The 25990-nt window shown below is 39.8% G+C and overlaps 1 long non-coding RNA gene and 3 other non-coding genes across 4 annotated transcripts; 2 read left to right on the forward strand and 2 right to left on the reverse strand.

Moving 5' to 3' along the window:
* Positions 1–1215: 1215 nt before the first annotated feature.
* On the reverse strand, positions 1216–1288 carry trnar-acg (transfer RNA arginine (anticodon ACG)). The gene has a single exon. It is a non-coding gene; the product is annotated as a tRNA-Arg (tRNA).
* Positions 1289–2398: 1110 nt separating this feature from the next.
* Positions 2399–2470, forward strand: trnae-cuc (transfer RNA glutamic acid (anticodon CUC)). Its single transcript has one exon. It is a non-coding gene; the product is annotated as a tRNA-Glu (tRNA).
* Positions 2471–3790: 1320 nt separating this feature from the next.
* On the reverse strand, positions 3791–3862 carry trnae-uuc (transfer RNA glutamic acid (anticodon UUC)). The gene has a single exon. It is a non-coding gene; the product is annotated as a tRNA-Glu (tRNA).
* An 8094-nt stretch (positions 3863–11956) lies between these two features.
* LOC141338633 (uncharacterized) lies at positions 11957–15224 on the forward strand. The gene is made up of 4 exons (XR_012355864.1): positions 11957–12050; positions 12956–13065; positions 13154–13225; positions 15008–15224. It is a non-coding gene; the product is annotated as an uncharacterized lncRNA (long non-coding RNA).
* Positions 15225–25990: the final 10766 nt, after the last annotated feature.

Genomic DNA, 25990 nt, shown 5'->3' on the forward strand with positions numbered 1-25990 from the left:
CACTCTCGATGGAGTTCGTAGGCCGCTCTGCGTACATATTCAAAACACCAGTAATTATACTCTAACAGTAAATCTAATTAAAACTCTAATTACGTCAATACATAGATTAGGAAGATCCGGATTGGTCCAGAACCTAGATAAGTGTGAAATATTCAACACACACATAAAGTCACACACAGAGGTCTTATCTATCGTCAAGGTTGCCTAGCCAGGCAAGACTCTTTATCAGTGTGGCTTGATACACGCACACTTAACAGTTAGCCACTTAGAAAAATAGAACCAAATCAACAGGATTTCACTAATACAAGTCTAAGGGATTTGCATTTGATCAGTTATCAAGAACACATGTCATAGATGTCCCGATCACAGATGTCTTGGTCACAACTGCTCACGTAATCAGGAGGGTCATCCTGACCTCTTGAGGTGTGATCTCGGTCCCTGAGAAAAGAGAACTTCAACAGACAGAAAACACATTTGGCACACACTTTAATATTTTCTATAAGGCATCTATTCTAGTCACTCAAAATCAACAACTTATAATGTTTAAGAGTTAAACACTGATTATCATCTACTAAAAATCTATAAAAATTAATAAGGATATTAATTTGTAAAAAGGCCATGATGTCTTCCGATTTCCACTCCTTCACTTCACCTACTGTTCTCCGCTCTACCAGCTGAGCTATCGAAGGCACAGGCATGTGGGGTCACAACCTCTGCCTATTAGGTTTCTGCAGCTCGACTGCTGGCCAAAAAACAGCCTTCGACGCAGGAAGACGTGCGGCCCGTTCAAAGAGAGAAGCCAAGAAGAGCCCGCCTTCCCATACCTGGAGTCGAACCCGGGTCGCCTGGGTGAAAACCAGGAATCCTAGTCGCTAGACCATATGGGAACTGGTCAGTAGAAGCCTTGTCCGGGTAAAAAAAAAAGATTCCAAAAATAGTCACGCCACGCATTCGAAAAAACAAGCGTGGTCTTGCATTGTAACTGTTATCTCAAGGAAAAACAGCCTGTCAAGGTACAGAAATGAAAAAAAAACATGAGATTAGCAATGAAACTGAGACGCGGTTTTAACCAGATAAGTTGCTGATTATTGGCTAGTTCGGATTTCATTTCGTGTCCAACTTTTTCTCAAAGCCTGGGTGGCACGTAGGAATAGGGCAACAATTCAGCAAGGCCGTGACATCAAAATTAAACTGCATTACGCAAAAAGAGTAACGCGAGCCAGCCAGGAGTCGAACCTAGAATCTCCTGATCCGTAGCCAGACGCGTTATCCATTGCGCCACTGGCCCACCGACTGGGGGACCTCGTGCTTGCGCCCGACTTGTTGGTTTTCGACGTGACAGAAGCCTGTATTGCTGTCTGCTTGTTCTCATGCTATTAGCAGGCCAGCATCACATCAGCCCAGCATCACATCAGCCCTTCCCTGGTGGTCTAGTGGTTAGGATTCGGCGCTCTCACCGCCGCGGCCCGGGTTAGATTCTCGGTCAGGGAACGCTCTCTTGCCCCCCTCCCCCCCAACGGCGGACTGTGAAATCAAGCTCTGCTGGGCGCTTTCAGAAGGCCGGCCCCCCAAAAAAAGGTGGGCACATGAAAAAACGACCTCCTTTGAGCCAGCGACCTAAGGATTGCCAACACTTCACCTACAGTCCTCCGCTCTACCAGCTGAGCTATCGAAGGCACAGGCATGTGGGGTCACAACCTTGGCCTATTAGGTTTCTGCAGCTCGACTGCTGGCCAAAAAACGGCCTTCGACGCAGGAAGACGTGCGGTCTGTTCGAAGAGAGAAGCCAAGAAGAGCCCGCCTTCCCATACCTGCAGTCGAACCCGGGCCGCCTGGGTGAAAACCAAGAATCCTGACCGCTAGACCATATGGGAACTGGTCAGTGGAAGCCTTGCCCGGGTAAAAAAAAAGATTCCAAAAATAGTCACGCCACGCATTCGAAAAGACAAGCGTGGTCTTGCATTGTAACCGTTATCTCAAGGAAAAACAGCCTATCGCCGGTCTGTCAAGGTACAGAAATGAAAAAATCATGAGATTAGCAATGAAACTGAGACGCGGTTTTAACCGGATAAGTTGCTGATTATTGGCTAGTTCGGATTTCATTTCGTGTCCAAATTTTTCTCAAAGCCTGGGTGACACGTAGGAATAGGGCAACAATTCGGCAAGCCCGTGACATCAAAACCAAACTGCATTACGCAAAAAACGTAGCACGAGCCAACCTGGAGTCGAATCTAGAATCTTCTGATCCGTAGTCAGACGCATTATCCATTGCGCCACTGGCCTACCGACTGGGGGACCTCGTGCTTGCGCCCGACTTGTTGGTTTTCGACGTGACAGAAGCCTGTATTGCTGTCTGCTTGTTCTCATGCTATTAGCAGGCCAGCATCACATCAGCCCTTCCCTGGTGGTCTAGTGGTTAGGATTCGGCGTTCTCACCGCCGCGGCCCGGGTTTGATTCCCGGTCAGGGAACGCTCTTTTGCCCCCCTTCCCCCCAACAGCAGACTGTGAAATCAAGCTCTGCTGGGCGCTTTCAAAAGGCCGGCCTCCCCAAAAAAGGTGGGCACATGAAAAAACGACCTCCTTCGAGCCGGAGTCGAACCAGCGACCTAAGGATTGCCAACGCTTCACCTACAGTCCCCCACTCTACCAGTTGAGCTATCGAAGGCACAGGCATGTGGGGTCATAACCTCTGCCTATTAGGTTTCTGCAGCTCGACTACTGGCCAAAAAACGGCCTTCGACGCAGGAAGACGTGCAGCCCGTTCGAGGAGGGAAGCCAAGAAGAGCCCGCCTTCCCATATCTGGAGTCGAACCCGGGTCGCCTGGGTGAAAACCAGGAATCCTGACCGCTAGACCATATGGGAACTAGTCAGTGGCAGCCTTGTCCGGGTAAAAAAAAAAGATTCCAAAAATAGTCACGCCACGCATTCGAAAAAACAAGCGTGGTCTTGCATTGTAACCGTTATCTCAAGGAAAAACAGCCTATCGCCGGTCTGTCAAGGTACAGAAATGAAAAAATCATGAGATTAGCAATGAAACTGAGACGCGGTTTTAACCGGATAAGTTGCTGATTATTGGCTAGTTCGGATTTCATTTCGTGTCCAACTTTTTCTCATAGCCTGGGTGGCACGTAGGAATAGGGCAACAATTCAGCAAGGCCGTGACATCAAAATTAAACTGCAATACGCAAAAAGAGTAACGCGAGCCAGCCAGGAGTCAAACCTAGAATCTTCTGATCCGAAGTCAGACGCATTATCCATTGCGCCACTGGCTCACCGACTGGGGGACCTCGTGCTTGCGCCCGACTTGTTGGTTTTCGACGTGACAGAAGCCTGTATTTCTGTCTGCTTGTTCTCATGGTATTAGCAGGCCAACATCACATCAGCCCTTCCCTGGTGATCCAGTGGTTAGGATTCGGCGCTCTCACCGCCGTGGCCCGTGTTCGATTGCCGGTCAGGGAACGCTCTTTTGCCCCCCTCCCCCCCTCCCCCAACGGCAGACTGTGAAATCAAGCTTGCTGGGCGCTTTCAGAAGGCCGGCCCACCCCAAAAAAGGTGGGCACATGAAAAAAACGACCTCCTTCGAGCCGGAGTCGAACCAGCGACCTAAGGATTGCCAACGCTTCACCTACAGTTCTCTGCTCTACCAGCTGAGCTATCTAAGGAACAGGCATGTGGGGTCACATCCTCGGCCTATTAGGTTTCTGCAGCTCGACTGCTGGCCAAAAAACGGCCTTCGACGCAGGAAGACGTGCGGCCTGTTCGAAGAGGGAAGCCAAGAAGAGCCCGCCTTCCCATACCAGGAGTCGAACCCTGGCCGCCTGGGTGAAAACCAGGAATCCTGACCGCTAGACCATATGGGAACTGGTCAGTGGAAGCCTTGTCCGGGTAAAAAAAAAGATTCCAAAAATAGTCACGCCACGCATGCGAAAAGACAAGCGTGGTCTTGCATTGTAACCGTTATCTCAAGGAAAAACAGCCTATCGCCGGTCTGTCAAGGTACAGAAATGAAAAAATCATGAGATTAGCAATGAAACTGAGACGCGGTTTTAACCGGATAAGTTGCTGATTATTGGCTAGTTCGGATTTCATTTCGTGTCCAACTTTTTCTCAAAGCCTGGGTGGCACGTAGGAATAGGGCAACAATTCAGGAAGGCCGTGACATCAAAATTAAACTGCATTACGCAAAAAGAGCAACGCAAGCCAGCCAGGAGTCAAACTTAGAATCTTCTGATCCGTAGTCAGACGCATTATCCATTGCGCCACTGGCCCACCGACTGGGGGACCATGTGCTTGCGCCCGACTTGTTGGTTTTCGACGTGACAGAAGCCTGTATTTCTGTCTGCTTGTTCTCATGCTATTAGCAGGCCAGCATAAGGCACGGGCACGGGCATGTGGGGTCACAACCTCGGCCTATTAGGTTTCTGCAGCTCGACTGCTGGCCAAAAAACGGCCTTCGACGCAGGAAGACGTGAGGCCTGTTCGAAGAGAGACATGTGGGGTCACAACCTCGGCCTATTAGGTTTCTGCAGCTCGACTGCAACGTTTTCTCAAAGCCTGGGTGACACGTAGGAATAGGGCAACAATTCGGCAAGCCCGTGACATCAAAACCAATCTACATTACGCAAAAAGCGTAGCGCGAGCCAGCCAGGAGTCGAACCTAGAATCTTCTGATCCGTAGTCAGACGCATTATCCCTTTTTTTTTTTTTGATAAAAGGTGTGCTTTGTTTGTGTGTAGTTACAAGTGCTTTTACTTCAGATAACGTTTGTGTAATAAGTAGTAGATACTAGTACCAAGCATTGGTAATAGTAGTGGGTTGGTGTTTGTATATCAGTTCTAACACTGCTATTTTGAGGTATCACCATATGTCATCATTCTGTTTTCTTTAGATTAATAGATTATATGATATCAAGGGGAATGTCTATACTTAAAAATCATGGGTGTTGTTACCCAGTCATTCATATTATCACAGCAATATTATGATTAAAGGTCATAGTTTGGATATAAACACTGATGTGATGTCTATGGTAGAAATTAAAACAGAGCACGTCATCTTTTGAAAGTAATTGGCGCTTCAAATAATGTTTGTGTCGATTGCATTGTTTCGCCACTAGATGGAAACAACTGTTAAAAAATGTATTTGTCAACGAATAGAGATTGATTCAAAAATGCAGATTCATCCAGTGATGTTTTTGTGAGCATGTCATTTATTCATTCAAACCACTTTTTCATAAATTTAATATAAAAAATCGGTGTGTTAAACATATTCTATTTTAAATATAAATATTATGTATTAAATTATTAAGAATTCATTAAAATGAATTCAACACTTTTAAATAGACTGAAGCAATTAATATTTTGTCTCACATTATTTTGCTTAGTTTAGAATTGCGAGGAAATCGTGATCTCTATTTAATCTCAAAAAAACTAAAACTGAAACTAAACTATATAAAAACTAAATAGAAATGTGTTCACAAAATAGAAACTAAACTAAAACAAAAAAAAAAATGTTAATGAAACTAATAAAAACTAAACTAAATTTTACTGAAAATTTGAAAACTATACCAAAATAAAAAAATTTTTAAAAAGCTAAACTAAATTAACCTTGGCTTCAACACTAGTCTGTTTTTTTTTTCTCTGGTCTCGACTTGGTATCGGTCTTGGTCTCGACTTGGTCTTGGTCTTGACATGGTCTGTCTTGGTCTTGGTCTTGGTCTTGTCTTGGTCTCAATCCCTTCTGGTCTTGGTAGTGTCTTGGTCTCGGTTTAGGCGGTCTTGACTACAAGTCTAGTTGTGACACTGTTTTTGCTTTTAGATCAACAAATAATAACCCAAAATGATTGTCTTGATGATGTCATGCATACGGCTTTTTTTCCTGTCCTGGACTCGGTCTTGACTCGGACTCGAACTTTTTTGGACTCGGTCTTGTCTTGGACTCGAACCTCTTTGGACTCGGTCTTGACTTGGACTCGACTAGTCCTGGTCTTGGACTTGTCTTGGACTCGACAAAGGTGGTCTTGACTACAGCCCTACCATCAGTAGTTCTTTTATCTTCAATCTCTGTCACCCCTTGTAAATTATCATCGCTTGGTTTTTCCATCTCTATCGGCTCTCCGTAACTTTCGTTTATTTCCTCTCCCTCCTCACTCCGTTCTGGCACAGCGTCATCTTCCCCCTCCGACGCGTTGTCTCGTTCATGCACCTGCCCGTTCATATGAGTCACGTCTTGCTCAAACCAGCATTCACATTTATTTAAAACTTTTTGGCAATCCGGGCATCTCACCGCGTTACACTCTCTCGCAAAATGTCCTCTCTCCTCACATTTATAGCACTTAAAGTCAGAGCAGTCTTTCATGATATGTTCAGGGCTCATACACAGCCGACAGGTTTTAATCTGATGGCTGTGCATCACCCTGAAATACTGAAACCCTTCAGCTGTATCTAGCTTTGTGCTATATGGGAGAGAGGCAACCTCCTTAGGAAAACGAGACTTAATAAATCTCGTTCCATCTTCAATGGTCGTGCCCGGATACACTCGTCTTTTGATGCCCGAAATAGGGGTAACTCCCCACCCTTCCAATTTTTCTAAAATCTCTCGATCGTCTATATAAACAGGCAAGTGCATGAACGAAACAACATAGTCTCTATTTTGGAGCCTTTTAACTTCACACATCGTGTCCTTAATTTTTAATCCTTCCACCAACGCCTCCACGTCTTCCACGTTTTCTACAGTCACTTCATATTCTTTGTTTTGCTTTGGTCTTACCGCTAAAATGTTTCCTTTTCCAATCCTTTCCGTCACTGCTTTTATGATGTCCTCCGCCCTCGCGTTCACATTCGAAATATCCACACTCACTGTAGCTTCTTTTAAATAATCCATCTTTGTTCTGTTAATCCTTTTATGACCATCCATTGTATTCCCGTCTCGTCGTCTTATTTGAGATCCGTGTCCGTCAACCTCTCGCGTTCCTCCAGCCGTATCTATGTCTGTTACCGTGCGTCCGTCCGCCATTATACACCCAAACGAAAACAAACAAACGGAAAAAAAAATGTGCTTAAACACACACAAAAAAAGAAAAAATGTTCCCCCCCAACAGCATATACTGTAGGGAGGAAAAAATTACAAAAAAGAAAATGTAAAGACTTTACAAATAACACTTATAATGCAAAAACAAAACAAAAATTTACATAAAATGGAGAAGAGCCTTCCTCTCCCTACTGCAGCCAAAGCACTTCCTGGTAGCTCTCTATCATAGCTATGTATAGATTTGATTTCAAAACAGTATCATAGCTATTAAACTATTAAACTAACAGTTCAGACAGTTGGTCCAGCAGGCGAGTGTAGATGAAAAGCACTCAAACCACAAGAGAAAAAAGGGCGTTGAGCGCGGCGAAAGGCAACGTTCTGGTTCAGGCCATTAGGTTTTAAGGGGTCTGTTAGACACGTCCCCGGGGATTGTAGTCCAATAGTGTTGCCACGGGGGCATGTGACTTATTAGGACACAGATTTATCTTCAATTTGGTTATCGATTTTCATAAACTACAGCAATGCATAAAATATACACAAATATCAATTTCTCATTCATTCAGAAAAACTGCATTTGCCACGATCTTTCATCCGACACCAAACATAAAAATAAAATGTTACTTATAGGATACACATTTGATAACTTGATTTACCGAGGCACACAAGGTATAGGAAAATACAGGATTACACAGCAAACATTGGATATACGGGAAGGAGGGTGCCCTATCCCTTTGCATAGTAAGTTCGATTGATTGAAATAGTGTTCTTTGTTTCCTGTTTCCGTTTAAATCATATTTGATAGCGCATTTATTGCGCGTGGTGTAGTGCTGGATTTTGAGCAAAGTGGGTGAAAAACCATGGGCTCAAAAGAGGGTCTGTTATGAGTGTTGACGTGCTGGACGGAACGAGACGAGATAAACAATAAACACTATTTACATTTAATAAAGTCTTCAGAGATACAAGCAGGAACAGGCAGGAACAAAGGTCACTTCCACACACGATACACATTAAACATTCACAAAGACCGACAGAGAACTCAAGAAACAAACAGACTTTTAAAGGGTGACTAATTACAGAGACAGGTGCCAGGAATCACACAAACGATGGGCTAAACCAAATGACACAGATCAACAGGGGGAGACAACGGGCGAAACCAAAGACATAAACAGACAGAACTGTGACAGGGTCATGAGGAGTTCAACGGCAGACATGGCCAGCTTGGAATGATCATTTTTCCTTTGTTTATTCCTAATTCAATTTACACTAACTTAGTCACAAGTGAGTCAGGCGACTGGTTCTTTGGAGGGTCTCAGAAAAGGGGGGTGATCCCAGCAGATTGCCCTTTTCCTGTGTCAGCGAATTCTTAGTCATGTGTTCGGTGAAGGTGACAAGTCTCCGTTTGTTTTAATGAGTCTCTCAGCACAAATCGCTAGTTGTTCATTTGATAGGATTATCTTTTATTGCTGCTTTGTTTCCTGGGGCGATCAGCAGACGGAGCTTTGGCATAGACAAAGTGGCGCCCAGTGGCTTCGCGCCGTTTTGGCAAATGGTTCAGATAAAAGAATCTTTGATCTTCGTTGGAGTATGGAGATTTGATCGTTATTTGCACTTTGCATAGCTAAAATCCTACACATTGTATGATTTTTTTAACAATTTATTTGTGAATTACTTTTTCAAATAAGTATTTGATCACTTGCTTATCAGCCAGATTTCTGACCCTCAAAGACCTGTTATTTTGTTTTTAAATAGTCCAGCTACACTCTGCTCATGATTCTAAATTAGTAGCATCTGTTTGAGGTCGTTAGCTGTCATAAAGACACCTGTGCACCCCACAATCAGCCAAAGTCTAAGTAGCAACATGGGCAAAACCAAAGAGCTGTCAAAAGACACAAGTGACAAAATTGTAGACCTTCACAAAGCTGGAAAGGGCTACGGGGCAATTGCCAAGCAGCTTGGTGAAAAAACAAAAACTGTTGGAGCAATTGTCGGAAAATGGAAGAGGCTAATGATGACTGTCAATGTCCTTCGGACTGGGGCCCCACGGAAGATCTCTCCTCGTGGGGTATCAATGATGCTAAGAATGGTGAAGAATCAGCCCAGAACTACACGGGAGGAGCTGGTCAATGCCGTGAAGAGAGTTGGGACCATCGTTTCCTAGGCTACTATCAGTAATACACTAAGACGTCATGGTTTAAAATCTTGCATCGCACGGAAGGTTCCCCTGCTTAAGTCAGCCCATGTCCAGGCCCGCCCCAGTTTGCCAGTTTACCATCTGGATGATCCAGAGGAGTCATGGGAGAAAGTCCTGTGGTCAGATGAGACCAAAGTAGAACTTTTTGGTCTGAACTCCACTCGCCGTGTTTGGAGGAAGAAGAATGATGGGTATCATCCCAATAATACCATACCTACAGTGAAGCATGGGGCTGGAAGCATCATGCTCTGGGGGTGTTTTTCTACACAGGGGACAGGACACCTGCATTGTATTAAGGAGAGGATGAACGGGGCCATGTATTGTGGCATATTGGGCAAAAACCTCCTTCCCTCAGTCAGAGCATTAAAGATGGGTCGTGGCTGGGTCTTCCAACATGACAATGACTAAAAGCACACAGCCAGGAAAACCAAGGAGTATCTCCGTAAGAAGCATATCAAGGTTCTGGAGTGGCCTAGCCAGTCTCCAGACCTAAATCCAAAAGAAAATCTTTGGAGGGAGCTGAAACTCTGTGTTGCTCAGCAACAGCCCCGAAATCTGACAGATCTAGAGAAGATCTGTATGGAGGAGTGGGCCAAAATCCCTCCTGCAGTGTGTGCAAACCTGGTGAAGAACTACAGGAACCGTTTGACCTCTGTAATTGTTAACAAAGGCTTCTGTACCAAATATTTAAAAAAAATTGACTCAAGTGATCAAATACTTATTTGACACAGTAATTCACAAATAAATTGTTAAAAAATCATTCAATGTGATTTCCAGGATTTTTATTTTTAGATTCTGTCTCTCACAGTGGAAATGCACCTATGCTGAAAATTGTAGACCCCTCCATGATTTCTAAGTAAGAGAACTTGCAAAATCACAGGGTGATCAAATACTTATTTACCTCACTGTAAATCCACCTGCCCTGCGTATTATGAGCTGTTGGAGGTTATGGAATATACACGTCACAGCAAGGTTGGATCTGCCATGGAAGCTGACTAAGAAAGTAGCGCCGTAGGGTCGTCTTGATGAGTGTTACCTATCTGATCATACCCTCCAGCTCAAGTGAGACTTCCATTCCTTCTTGATCTTCAAACGGACGTCGAGAAGTCATGGAATAAGCCATTTTCTTGATGCATTCATAGGTTCCAGTGTACTAGTTATGCTAATATTAAGGGAATGCGTGAAAATGGATATAAGAGGATGCCTCCTAGAAGAGACCCTTGCTAGCTATTTGTCCTCTAGGTCTCTAAAGACCTGGATACAGGTCAGAGGCTTTCAACTGATGAGGTAGCAGAACTCTGTCATACCACGGACTTGGCTCTCAGTGCCACCAAGAAAAAAAAAGCACAAAATTAATGTATCTAATCTCTGCGATCTTCAGGGTTAGGCCACATGTTTCCAAACAGGGTTGGGGCCATTCATGAATTTAATTGAGAATGAATGGTAAATTCCAATTCACTTCCTGGAATGGAATTGGATTTGGAATTGGAATGTCAGGAAACTGAATTGATATCAAATAAATTGCATTAAATTCCACTTGAGTTGCTAGTTTATAGTACATTAAATATTGTAAATCACATAAACAACAAACATATAAAAGAAATACAAAGTACTGTATGTTTAGTATGTTAAGCATGGACATTTCACATGCCAAATTTCAGGAAATGATGATAATTCGATGCAATAAAAAGTGAATGTAACACATGAATGAACATGACTCATTTTTTTGTGAGTTGAGACGTATATTATGTGGTAATCATATATTGAATGTACAGTACATACAGAAACTTATCACCACTGTCATTCAATTAAATTTTTATTTACTTGCATTTGATCAACTCTATTTCGTACATTACTTGGTATTTGTAAAGCATCATAAATAAAGTTCAAATGTATGTCTCTAAATGCAATCACAAATAGATGCTCAGAAACAGCAATAAATGGAATTCAGTGGAATTTCCCTGAATTCAATTCCACATCCTGTAATTCCAATTTACAGTTTTTTTAAGCGCTAACAAGCGCTTACCCATACTTCAGATACTTTTTCTAAACTCTTAACACAGACTCGCACCTACAAAACACAATTGGCCAAATGGATAATTTTCTTCTCAAAAATATATTTTGTTAAATATATACTAATTCTTCATTTCAAAATAGAACACATCTTTCTCTGCACACAATAACTTTACCAAAACACTGGAAATCTGACTCAAAATGAAATTATTCTGTCAAAGAATAACACTTGTTTTCACTTCACAAGGTACATGCAGTCAGTCAAAGTACACCAGGTTTCAAAATACTGGCTATTTTTGACATTACAAAAACTGCATAGACTTTTTATGTTTCAATTTTACAGGTATTTGCATGCAAAACATGCAATCCACCATTTTAACACTAAATTTCTTGGTAGGGAACTGTCAGTCCACATGTACAGTAATGTTCACATTCAAAAGCATTCCAGTAAAAAGCAAATAAGTTTCTTTTTCTGTTTATTACAGGAGCTACAGTAGAAACATGCACTGAAAAAAATGATTATGGCCCCAATTAAATTAAGCATGATTCAATTTCGCTAGTTTAAATAATAAAAATTTAGTTTTTGATTTTAATTAATAAGTATTAATTGGTTTTAAGCGAATTACATGTGTTTTAAATCCAAGCCATGTGAATTAATTAAATTCAGTTAGAAAATATTAAGTAAACTTTCTGCGCATGCGCACAAATGCACATTCTCCTTGGCGCCAAAAGGAGTTTCCAGTCACGACTCAGTCAGGTTCACGGTGGGAACTTTTCATTCCGGACCCGGAGTTTTCATCATTCGGTCGATTTACACGGTGAGTAATATTTATGTGAGTAATAATGTAGTGTAGCACTGTTTATTACAGTAAATAGTTTGTTCGCTGTATAAATAATATCTGCAAAATGAGTCTTTGGGAGAAATTCCACAGCGACCAACAGACGGTCACATATAACTTACACAAATAACACAAATAATACTTTTTTATGTGACAGAATGTACTTTTAAGATATTTTTGTATGAAAATGTAGTTGTATAAGCCTAAAATACGCCGTTTATTTGAAAGGATAGTGTCTATTTAAATGCTTAAGCGCTTTCGGAGATGCTCAGGCCGGTAACGTTATTGGTGTTCCCGCCTAAGTAAAGTTAACGTTACCACAGCCAGTCCTTCGGGAATCTGCCGGCTTCTAATGTGGTTAAACATGACATATAACGTTAAATATTTTTGGACGGGTCATCTTTAATGTCCTTAACTTGTTTGTTCAAGAGCAGTTTGTTTTGGCTGAAGGTAAGGTAGTGCTTGCGTGATACCGAAAAAAATAATTAACTTCTGTGGCAACTATTGCATTTAAAGCAATGATGGGCAGATCGTATCCTTAACTGCGTGTTTGTACTGTAGAATTGTTTCCACAGACTCAAACTTTATTTGTGGTGTTACGTTAGATGTGTTTCGTTCATACTGGACACCATCACAACTCCAAATAACTATGCCTTGTAATAGAAAGTTCCAGGAAATCAAAAATATGGACGAAGGCGTGAAGTTATGAGGGGAATTTCCAGTTAGTTCCTATCAGTAAATCTCACAATATAACATTACATTTCTGAATGTTTTTAGTGTTCACAATTGTAATCATGTGCCCCTTTTTGCTAGCTTTAATGGTGCAGCATGTAAACTGTTTTAAACTAGCAATAATAATTATTGTGTTTTTACTTTCATTTGAGGGACTCTCTGCATGTTCCTGTGACTAGGACACATACCATTTCCTTGATGCCAAAGGAAGTTTCCAGGTTCGCCACTTTCCTGAAGTTGTATTATTCCAGCAATATGCACAGTAAGTATTTTTAGTATTAAAGCATTTTACAATAAACAGTTGACTTTAATGAAATATATCATATAATGTAATATGTTATGTTCCACAGATCACTGCTGTTTTCCAGAAAGGAGGTCTTACTGGGAGGAAAATGGTCAAATATTTCGGCATTTTACAGGAGGTATGTATTCATTTATCAAGTGTCTTTTCCTTTCCCATATGTATTATTATTTAACACAGTGATGTCAAATACAGTGTCCAGACAAAAATGTCTCTGCTTGAATTTAAATTCTACTTAAATTTCAAATACTAAAAGGGTTATAGTTGCCCAAAAAATGAAAATTCTGTCGTTAATTACTCACCCTCATGTCTTTCCAAACCCAGAAGACCTTAGTTAATCTTCAGAATAGGGATGCACCGAATCCAGGATTCGGATTCGGATTCGGCCGAATCCTGGGCTTTTTGACGGGGTTCGGTTTCGGCCGAACCTTAGATTTATTTTCCACCGAAACCGAACCCTAGACTTACACTACGACGTCACACGGCCGTTGATTACGTGAAGGTGTTTACATAGGACCCGTTCGAATGTAGTAGGCTGTAAGAATCTGAAAATGGAACTCGTAAGCAAAAAAAGTTTTGTTTGGCAGTACTTTCAACCAAAAGAAGGCGAAAAGAAGTCGAGCTTTATGTTCAATTTGCAATACCAATTTGTCTCGTGGTGGCAAGGACCCTAAGCAGTACACAACATCGCCGATGTTAAAACATTTGCGTCTAAAACATCCAAAAGAATACGAGTTGTGCATGAAGGAATCTACAGACAGCAGCCAAAATGCAGCAACTTCAGGTACGGCAGCTTGACAGTCACAGCTAAAAACGTGTGATAACCAGACGACCATTACTAGCTTTGCTAGCCCTACACCGAACAAACAGTGGTCCTCAGATCACACATGAGCTAAAGCCATTCATGCAGCAATTGGAAAAATTATAGATTTTTTTTTTTTCAGTTTATAAAATAAATAAAATAAAATGAAATATAAATACACTGCTGTGGATGTTGTTTACTTCATTAATGTGTTTTACTGTGTTAATGGAATAAGGATGCGAGTAGGATTCGGTATTCGGTTTCGGATTCGGCCGAATCTTAAACAGTGGATTCGGTATTCGGCCGAACCCCAAAAATCTGGATTTGGTGCATCCCTACTTCAGAACCAAAAAAAAATTAAATTTTTTTTTTAATGAAATCTGAAGGGTTTCTGGACTTGCATAGGCAACCATATAACTGGCCCAAAAACGTACTAAGGACATAAGTGTAACCATTTATGTGACATCAGTGGTTCAACCGTATCTTTACAGAGCTAAAGAATAATTTTAATGTGCAAAGAAAACAAAAATAACTTTATTCAACAATTCTTCTTCCTGCCTCCATTGTCAAGACTACAATGACATATGCGTGTGTTTTTCTTTGCTTATAAACATGGTTCAGCCTATGCATGTTCATGTCAGCAACACCAAACACTTGTGTCATGGTACTCTCATGAATGGCAGACGGTGGCGCGGAGGAGTCTGTATTTTTGTTTTCTTTGCACACAAGCATTCTCGTAGCTTCATGAAATTACTGTTGAACCACTGATGTCACATGGACTATTTTACCAATATCTTTAATGTGTTTCTTGGCCTAAGAACATTTCAGTTGAGTTGCGTTGCTGTCTATGCAGGGTTAGAAAGCTCACAGATCTCATTAAAAATATCTGAATTTGTGTTCCATTTGCAGATTAGGAACAACATGTGGGAGATATACAAATAGATTTGTCAGTTTTCTTTCTCATCTGCTTCCTTTCACTTTAACTTAAAAAAAAAAAACAGCTGTTTATGATGACATACTGATTTGTTTTTGTGCATATTGGCTGGTAAATATCAGTTGATACCCAACCCTACTAATAACAGTTTCTTTTTATTTAAATAGGACAGTCAAAGAGATGACTCCTTGAAAGACCCACAACACATCACCATGGGCATACCTGTAAAATCCATTACAAATTGCAGTTTGTTGCATGACATATGAACAGTTTTAGCACTATTGTTTTATTCACTATTGAAAAAATACAATATACTGTTTAATCACTATATACTGTTGCCTGTTTCCACATATTTTTTTATTAATTTTGCAATTCCAAGTCCGCACTCAACAATGTGGCCTCTTTCACCTGTGAATTTGTTCATTTTTATTTTGTGAATGTGCAACGTTAAGTAAGCACTTGTCTTCCAAACACTTGTTGAAACTGTTACTGAATTTACATTTGATGACATTAAAAATAAATTCAAAACATTAAACTTGTTGTGTGTATTTGCAAAGCCATTTAAGAACCTCTCCTTAAGAAAAGGATTTTTTTAAGGTAAGTGATTAAAACAATTTTGAAATTTAGTCAACAAAATGTGATTATTTAAATGTAGCTAAAATAAATTGATTGCAACCACTTACCTTAAATTTGAGTAAATTCAATGAATATTTTTTCTTCAGAAACAATTAAATAAATTAAGAGGAACTAGCATATTTAAATTGGGCTGAAATTACTCATTTTTTTAATACTAAGTTAACTAAATAAAATAGTTTAAATCCAAATAAATGTGTTTGTTTAAATTTAGATCAAATCAATTGATTGCAACCACTTACCTTAAAAAAATTGAGTAAATTCAATGAATCATTTTTTTCAGTGTGGTATGTGTCACAGCACAGAGGGAGGCAGAGACGGAGGTGAGTGTATAAGATAAAAGGTAAGTTTATTAACAGGTTTGGTAAGTATATTGAAGCAGGTATAGAGGTGATAGTTCTTATCTGAGATGTCCAGCGTTCGGGTGAGCGAATCCAGCTATGGAACCAGGAAACCATAGAGTCCACGGGAATAGCATGCAGGGGTGTGATCGGTAGATCAGACAACGAGGAATGAATCTGTCCGGGTATATAAAGGGGAGCTGATTGGATCCAGGTGAGTAATTAGTAATCAGGTGACAGTGAACGTGTGTGTGTCTCTTCAGGGGGCGTGGTTGGTGGATCTTGCTGTGGTGGAACTCTGACAGTATGATAGAACAGAAAAAGTTTTACTGTATTGCTTACAGTGAACAAAATATCCATGAAACAAACAAGAGCATTCTGAACAAAAAAAAAATAAATAAATAAATAAAAATAACAACAGCAAAAAGCCCAGATAAAAGGGGGGGGGGGGGGGGGGGGGGTCTAAAAAAAAAGCACAAAATTACTGTATCTAATCTCTGCGATCTTGAAATGAATTGAATTGAGAGAATGAATGGTAAATTCCAATTCACTTCCTGGAATGGAATTGGATTTGGAATTGGAATGTCAGGAAACAGAATTGAAATCAAATAAATTCCAAAAAATTCCACTTGAGTTGCTAGTTTATAGTACATTAAATATTGTAAATCACATAAACAACAAACACAAATAATAAAATACAAAGTACTGTATGTTTAGTTGGTTAAGCATGATCATTTCAAATGCCAAATTTCAGGAAATTATGATAATTCAATGCAATAAAAAGTGAATGAAATACATGAACGAACATGACTAATTTTTTTTGTGAGTTGAGACATATTATGTGGTAATCATATATTGAATGTATAGTACATACAGAAACTTATCACCACTGTCATTCAATTATTACAGTTTTTTTCAATCGCTAACAAGCGCTTACCCATACTTCAGATACTTTTTCTAAACTCTTAACACAGACTCACACCTACAAAACACAATTGGCCAAATGGATAATTTTCTTCTCAAAAATACATTTTGTTAAATATGTACTAACTCTTCATTTCAAAATAGAACACATCTTTCTCTGCACACACTAACTCTACCAAAACACTGGAAATCTGACTCAAAATAAAATGATTCTGTCAAAGAATAACACTTGTTTTCACTTCACAAGGTTTCAAATTTCAGGAAATGATGATAATTTGATGCAATAAAAAGTGAATGAAATACATGAATGAACATGACTCATTTTTTTGTGAGTTGAGACATATTATGTGGTAATCATACATTGAATGTATAGTACATACAGAAACTAATCACCACTGTCATTCAATTATTAATTCGTAATATACAGTTCTCATTTTTATTTACTTGCATTTGATCAACTCTATTTCATACATTACTTGGTATTTGTAAAGCATCATAAATAAAGTTAAAATGTATGTCTCTAAATGCAATCACAAATAGATGCTCAGAAACAGCAATAAATGGAATTCAGTGGAATTTCTCTGAATTCAATTCCACATCCTGTAATTCCAATTTACAGTTTTTTTCAATCGCTAACAAGCGTTTACCCATACTTCAGATACTTTTTCTAAACTCTTAACACAGACTCGCACCTACAAAACACAATTGGCCAAATGGATAATTTTCTTCTCAAAAATACATTTTGTTAAATATATACTAATTCTTCATTTCAAAATAGAACACATCTTTCTCTGCACACAATAACTTTACCAAAACACTGGAAATCTGACTCAAAATGAAATTATTCTGTCAAAGAATAACACTTGTTTTCACTTCACAAGGTACATGCAGTCGATCAAAGTACACCATGTTCCAAAATACTGGCTATTTTTGACATTACAAAAACTGCATAGACTTTTTATGTAAAATGAATAATAAATGGAATTCAGTGGAATTTCCCTGAGTTGAATTCCACTTCCTGTAATTCCAATTCAATTCCAACTCTGTTTCCTGTAATTGTTATTGAATTCTAATTCCAAGTCCTTCTTTGAATTGGAATTGTTGAGTTCATTCCTGAATTGACCCCAATCCTGTTTCCAAAACATCACTCCTCAAAGTCCTACTTTTACTGTATAAGTGTAAATGTAATAGAAAAAAATAACCACTGCCTCTGAGTCTAAGCCAGACTGGAATCAGCTGTGGTTGGCCCAATTTACCCAACATAAATCAGCTGTGTCAATTATTCAATTGTTTGTTTATTATCAGCTGAGATATATTTTTGATATTAATTTTGTTTTTGAACTGATATCAACAGGTTTTTATACTGTATCTAAGGTTTGGAATATTGTTTTTGCTATTGTGGGATGTTGTGTGTTAACATTCATAAATACTACAAAAACAATCCATAATTTTGTTGGGAGGTATAGCTTGTCTGTTACAGTTTTTTTCAATTGTTTACACACAATTTTGAAAACTGGGTTCTTTTTTTCAAAATATAATCACAATTATCCAAATACCACACTCAATTTGCAGAATTCCTAGATTGTTTGCAAAATGACACACTTCAGTCAAAACATACACATTTCAGTCAAAACATACACATTTCAGTCAAAACATATACACATATTTGTGAAAATGCTATTAGTTTTCATTTAAAAAAACACAGTCCTCAATGATCAGACACTACTGCAGACCGTTTCACACTGCTGTGATAAATAAAAAACACATTTGTAAAAAAAAAAAAAAAAAAAAAAAAAAAAAAAAAAATTTACGAAATAGCATGTGCTAGATTTTCGGGCAGACATTGTTATGTAAGAGATCATTTCGATGACAAAACAAAATAGTGACAAACCCACAACATTCTTCGTGATTAGTTTGAGATATAGGGAGAATGTATACAAATAGGCCAATTATAAACTTACCAAGCACTGCACAACACTGATGCTGCAGACTGAATATTTCAAGTATTTATTTCAATTCAAGAAATACAGTATTTCTTACCATAATCAGTTACAGTAATCAACCAACAATGAAATCAATGAAACAAATTAAATCTGTAGACAAATAAAAATTACTGCATGAAGTACATACAGTTTGACTCTGAAAAAAAAAAAGCAACACAAATACTGTAACTATTCCTCATCTCTCCGTCTGGCTGGATCAGGCCATAAGATTTCATCCACATCATTTTTGATGAATACAGGTGAACTCACCTGCTGCCTTTTATAGCACACCTGAGTGCTGCGTTTTCAAATTAGCACATGTGTGCTTCCACACCTTGTGGATGTGTTTATCCAATTTGTCCATTAGTGTGGTCATTGGCAATCCGGGGCTTTGTAATGACAAGGAAGTAACCTCACAATCTTTATCTGTGTCTAAGGTGTCGAAATGTGTGTACAGTTTTACAAATCACTGTGTGTAATGTTTTGCAAAACGAGTGAAGCAGACATTATGTGTAATGGTGTGCAAATCTGTGGCGGTGTTTTGCTCCTTGGAGTAGAATTTTGCAAATTGTGTGGAAATTTTTATTTTAGAGTGTAAACAATCGTAAAAAACTGTAAGAAAATGTAAGCATTGTGGAAATGTGTTCACTGACTGCATATTGGGTGAAAACGACATGAAATGTGTGAATGGTATGGCAACAAAAGTCTGATGCTGTGCTAATTGTGTTTAGAATTTTGAAAATGTGACAACTGTTTGGACAAACGCTTGTTAGCGACTGAAAAAAACTAATTCATAATGTACAGTTCTCATTTTTATTTACTTGCATTTGATCAACTCTATTTCATACATTACTTGGTATTTGTAAAGCATCATAAATAAAGTTAAAATGTATGTCTCTAAATGCAATCACACATAGATGCTCAGAAACAGCAATAAATGGAATTTAGTGGAATTTCCCTGAATTGTATTCCACTTCCTGTAATTCCAATTCAATTCCAACTCTGTGTCCTGTAATTGTTGTTGAATTCCAATTCCATTTCCTTCTTTGAATTGGAATTGTTGAGTTAATTCCTGAATTGACTCCAACCCTGTTTCCAAAACATCACTCCTCAAAGTCCTCATTTTACTGTATAAGTGTAAATGTAATAGAAAAAAATAACCACTGCCTCTGAGTCTAAGCCAGACTGGAATCAGCTGTGGTTGGCCCAACTTACCCAACATAAATCAGCTGTGTGTCAATTATTCAGTCGTTTGTTTATTATCAGCTGAGATATATTTTTGATATTGATATTGTTTTTGAACTGATAACATTGCAGAAGCAGAGGTTTTTATACTGTATCTAAGGTTTGGAATATTGTTTTGCTATTGTGGGATGTTGTGTGTTAACATTCGTAAATACTACAAAAACAATCCATAATTTTGTTGGGAGGTATAGCTTGTCTGTTAAGAAAATGTAAGCATTGTGGAAATGTGTTCACTGACTGCATATTGGGTGAAAACGACATGAAATGTGTGAATGGTATGGCCATAAAAGACCGATGCTGTGCTAATTGTGTTTAGAGTTTTGAAAATGTGACAACTGTTTGGACAAACGCTTGTTAGCGACTGAAAAAAAAACTGTAAGATGGTGATTTGAGAAGTTTAGGGAGTCAGGCAGCAGAATGCGCCTTCGACTCCCTAAACTTCTCAAATCACTATCTTAACGGAAGTACTAAAAAGCTTGGAAGACGCAACTGGCACATTCATCTTCATCTCTCGAAGGACCAGGTCTGAGCCCAAACAACAGAGGGGTTCTGGCCCATCCTGGTCTGAGGATCAGAGACATGCACAGAAGGCTAGTGTTGCGGCTATGTCACTCCACCACAGACAGTTCCTCCTCTCCATTGAAGGTAAGGTACCTATTTTGTGGCCACTGAATGCTCGCCTCAGTTTCACCTTGAGCTCCATGAAAATTTCATCGGATAAGACGGCCGCTTGTTGCTGCCTGATGTTTCTGGCATTTTAGGCCGCAACAATCACATAAAAATCCCGCGAAATCCTGGAGGGACTGTGTAAGGCTTTTCTCTATTGTGAATTTTCATGTGACTGTCAAGGTGTCCTCGTTGACTGAAACTCTTTCCACACTGTTTGCATGTGTGAGGTTTCTCTCCAGTGTGAACTCTCATGTGAATATTAAGGCCTCCTTTACGAGTGAAACTCTTTCCACACTGTTTGCATGTGTGAGGTTTCTCTCCAGTGTGAACTCTCATGTGAACGTTAAGGCCTCCTTTACGAGTGAAACTTTTTCCACACTGTTTGCATGAGTAAGGCTTCTCTCCAGTGTGAATTCTCATGTGCATTTTAATGTGTCCTTGTAGTTTGAAACACTTCCCACACTGTTTGCATGTGTGAGGTTTCTCTCCAGTGTGAACTCTCATGTGAATGTTAAGGCCTCCTTTACGAGTGAAACTCTTTCCACACTGTTTGCATGTGTGAGGTTTCTCTCCAGTGTGAACTCTCATGTGAATGTTAAGGCCTCCTTTACGAGTGAAACTTTTTCCACACTGTTTGCATGTGTAAGGCTTCTCTCCAGTGTGAATTCTCATGTGCCTTTTAAGGTATCTTGGTTGTTTGAAACTATTTCCACGCTGACAACAAATGAAACTACTCATAGTTTCTGTCTTTTGAGCACTTTCTTGTTCAGATGTCTTTTCAGACTCTAAGGAACAAAAAGATTTTTCTCCAGATATGAAATTATGAAGATTCTCATACTGATATTTCTCCTCAGTTTCATTCAGTACATCCCTTTCCTCTTTCAGCGCTGTTAGGTCTAAGGTGGAAAAACAAAAAGATAAAAGTTAACCCCAGTTTAATGGCACAAAGCAATTAACATCAAAACATGTAGATATGTATTGCATGTATGCTAGATCCTATACCAGGGAGTCCAAACCTGATCCTGGCTGCCAGAGATTAAGTTGTCTGTTATACAATTAATTAAATCTAGGAAATCGATATAGACTGATCTAAAATATTATATACCAATTTTATGTCTCCTATGGGATAAAATTAAACAAATTTAGAGAGAGGCTAGGAAAAAAGAAAGGGGACAAACTCCCTAATCAACCATCAGATGAAAAATTCATCACACAATAATTCCTTCTGAGGTTTTATTAAAGGTCCCATATTGTACACATTTCTGGAGGTTTATTTAAGTTGTTGATGTCCTTAGGAATATATATATTAGGGCCGGGACTCGATTAAAAATTTTAATCTAATTAATTAGAGGCTTTGTAATTAATTAATCGAAATTAATCGCATTTTAATCGCATGTAAATATTTGACCTGAGAACAGTGAGAATTAAGATTTTTACATGGATTTTTAGTATACCATTGAATAATGACTGAATACATAAGCTTAAGCAACAAAATATTGTTTATTTTTGTTCAACCAAGTCCAACAGACCAGTACAATATTGCCATTAAAAGTGTAGCAAGAGGCACGTTCTTTAACGAGTCTTTCATTCCGAGAACTCTGCTCTTGTGTTTGCTTAATTATGCATTTAAACTTTAATGACCAAACCTATCATTATAAATGTTGCTGCACATGGAATATAACGCGGATAACATTTAAAAAATAGTTTTTATCAGGTTACACACTGATTATTTATCACTCAAACCCCTTTCTCTACCTGTCCGTTGGTCGCGTATATCCTCCATGTTTGTAGTTTTTTAACACTTTTCATGCGTGTTTGTAGTTCTAATCGAATCCTCGTTCACGGCGCAGTGTGTTGCGGGCAATATAAGCAGTTAAGAGTGTGCATTGATCGTTAAGTAGTAGACCATCCGGGAATCTTTGGAATACTTTTTAAACATACTACGATTTGGGACATACAATACTATTTAGGACGGACGTCTTTGGCTTGTCTGAACGCTAGTTTGTGCTCCAGTACAATCGGTCCGCCGAATCTCATCTAGTGAGAAACATTCCGCGGTGCAAAACGTATTGCGATTAAAATGCGTTAAAAAATTTTAACGCGTTATTTTTGTGTAATTAATTAATCTAAATTAACGCGTTAAAGTCCCGGCCCTAATATATATATATACAGTCTAAGTGTCAAAATCCATCTCAATATATTTTTGCAGCTCCTTTTTAGGAGCTCTGTCAAGAACAGATCAATTTTGGCCTGTCTAATTAATATTCATGAGCCTCTCTTCTGATTGGCCTGTTGTTTTCTGAGTGATGCACGGCCAGGCCAACCACAGGTAACTACAGTCATGTATGGTGTAGCCTGCTGTGGCTTGGTGGTACTCAACAGGATATTTCTGAGTGATAATTACTGTATTTTCTTTTTCAAACACCGAATGTAGTAAGCTACGTAACTGTTGCTTTATAAAGGCAGTGTTGTAGTGATGATGCACGTTATCGTGCAAATCTTCACGACAAAAAAATATGTGCAAAGTGGAATGAAGCAGTACTGTACTGAGGAGCTAAACCATTGAGGGCTTTATAAGGAATTCTATATAGGGAGCCAGTGCAGTGTTGACAGTAAGTTCAGTAAGTGACAGTAAGGTTCTAGTAAGAACTCTTGCTGCTGCTTTTTGGACGAACTGAAGTTTGTATATTAAGCATGCAGAACAAGTGTGCCATAAGAGTCCCGAAAAATGTAGCCAAAAGTTTTCGATCGTCCCCCCTGGTGGCCGGCTGCAGTATAGGTCATAAACCCCGCCCTCTCCATGTAATCTAATGGGACGTGAGCCAAAATAAATAATCAAATTACACTTCAAATATTTTTTTTCCAAAGATGATTTCCATCGTGAGGTAGTTCTTATACTGCTTATTCATGTTCAGTTGTTCGTTTTTCTAATAAGTTTTACGTAGTTACTTAATGCTATAAAAACGGAGTGTGGTGTCATGACTGTGATCTTTCGATTGGGACTGCGGGAGTTTGGGCGGGACTTTGATACTGCGGTTCCGCCTCGCGACACTACTGCGCAGACTCTGGCTCCAAACGAATCTCTACTGCGCAGACTCTGGCTCCAAATTACGTCATTTCCCCCAAGATGGCAGCAGCAATATTGAGACGCATTAGCCTCAGTTTTCTCTAGTGAAATGAAGCGGAGATGCGTCATCCATCTTTTTTAGTCTATGGGGCAGAACAACCACCCAATAAAGCATTACAATAATCTATCCTTGAGGTCATGAATGCATGAATTAACGTTACTGCATTTGACACTGACAGCATAGGTCATAATTTCGATATGTTTTTCAGATGGATAAATGCAGTTTAGCAAACACTAGAAATTTGGCTTTCGAAGGAAAGATTGCTATCGAATAGCACACCTAGGTTCCTAACTGATGACGATGAATTGACAGAGCAGCTGTCTAGTATTATACAGTTTTAGGTTATTACATGTGGATGTTTTAGGTCCAATAATTAACACCTGTTTTTTAAAGAAATTACTCACCATTCAGTTTTTAATATCAGCTATGCATTCTGTTAGTTTTTTCAAACTGGAATGTTTCGACGGGCCGTGAAGAAATATAGAGCTGAGTATCATCAGCATAACAGTGAAAGCTAACACCATGTTTCCTGATGATATCTTCCAAGGGTAACATATAAAGCATAAAAAGTAATGGCCCTAGTACTGAGCCTTTGTCAGAGTTCTACCACAGCCAGACACACAGACCACGACCCCTGAAGACACACACACACACACGTTCCCTATCACCCGAATATTGATATCACCTGATTCCACTTACCACACTCCTATATATACCTGGACTTTTCATTCAGTCAGCATCTGGTCTACGGATCACAACTCTTGTCTCTCTGATCTCCATGACTGCTCTGGACTCTGTGTGTCTCCCTCGATTCCTTTGGGTCAGCTTACCTGTGCATGTGAACTTAATTGATAAGAATACTTACTTCAGCTAGAAGAAGATCTCCTTCAGCTACCTCGTCAACATCATTTACAGTCAAAACTATACTAGGAAAACCATTTGGACGTGGGCAGAACATCGCCAGCACGTCAGGTCCTCCAAGTCCTACGTCATCACCAACTCTATTTGAAGCTGGAAAAATGTGAGTTCCACCAAAAGAAGGTTCAGTTCCTGGGCTATAACATCAGCCCCGAGGGTGTGAAGATGAACCAAGACAAGGTGCAATCCATCCTGCAATGGCCCCAACCCAGTACAATCAAAGAACTCCAACAATTCCTCGGATTTACCAACTTCTATGGTCGTTTCATCCAGAACTACAGTCTCATCACTGCACCTCTGACCTCCCTCCTACGTGGCCATCCTAAGCACCTTGTCTGGAACAACTCTGCCCACGAAGCTTTCCAACAACTCAAGAAGATTTTCAGCACTGCTCCTCTCCTACGTCATCCCGATCCAGACGTCCCTTCGTTGTAGAAGTTGATGCACCCACCATCGGCGTCGGAGCAGTGCTATCGCAAGCAGCTGTTTGCAGCCTATTTTTCGAAGAAGCTGTCTCCGGCAGAGCAGAACTACGACGTAGGCAATCGTGAGTTACTTGCCATCAAACTCGCCTTGGAAGAGTGGCGTCATTGGCTGGAAGGGGCTAACCATCCATTCTTGGTCATCACAGACCATAAGAACCTTCAATACCGTGAAGCCAAGAGACTCAACCCTCGGCAAGCTAGATGAGCTTTGTTCTTCACCCGATTCCAATTCAAGATTAACTACCGTCCAGGATCCAAGAACATACCTGCTGATGCCTTATCCAGACAATTCTCCAGCGATGCTTCAACCGAACCCGAAAACATCATACATCCAGACCTGATTGTTAGCCCCATCCAGTGGGACATCGACACCTGGATCCAAGAAGCCACTCTCCAAGAGCCTTCTCCGCCGGAATGTCCAGAAGGTAAAATCTGCGTTCCCAGCTCCCAACGTCAACACCTTCTTGAATCTGGACACAGTTCATCAATCTCCGGGCTCTGGACACCCAGGTAGCAGACGGACCCTCTCGTTCATAAAACCTTGTTACTGGTGGTCCAGTATGAATCGTAATGTCATCAGGTACGTCCAAAGCTGCTCAATCTGTGCCACCACTAACACTCCTCGTCATCTGCCTACAGGAAAGCTGGTTCCATTACCCATCCCACAAAGACCCTGGTCCCATCTCGGGGTAGACTTTGTGACGGATCTCCTGGACTCCGAAGGTAACACCTGCGTGCTGGTAATAGTAGACCGTTTCTCGAAGGTCTGCAAGTTCATCCCCTTGTCAGGCCTACCTACGGCAATGGACACCGCCAAGCTACTAT

Source organism: Garra rufa, chromosome 1, assembly GCF_049309525.1.
Source record: "Garra rufa chromosome 1, GarRuf1.0, whole genome shotgun sequence".
Classification (NCBI taxonomy): domain Eukaryota; kingdom Metazoa; phylum Chordata; class Actinopteri; order Cypriniformes; family Cyprinidae; genus Garra; species Garra rufa.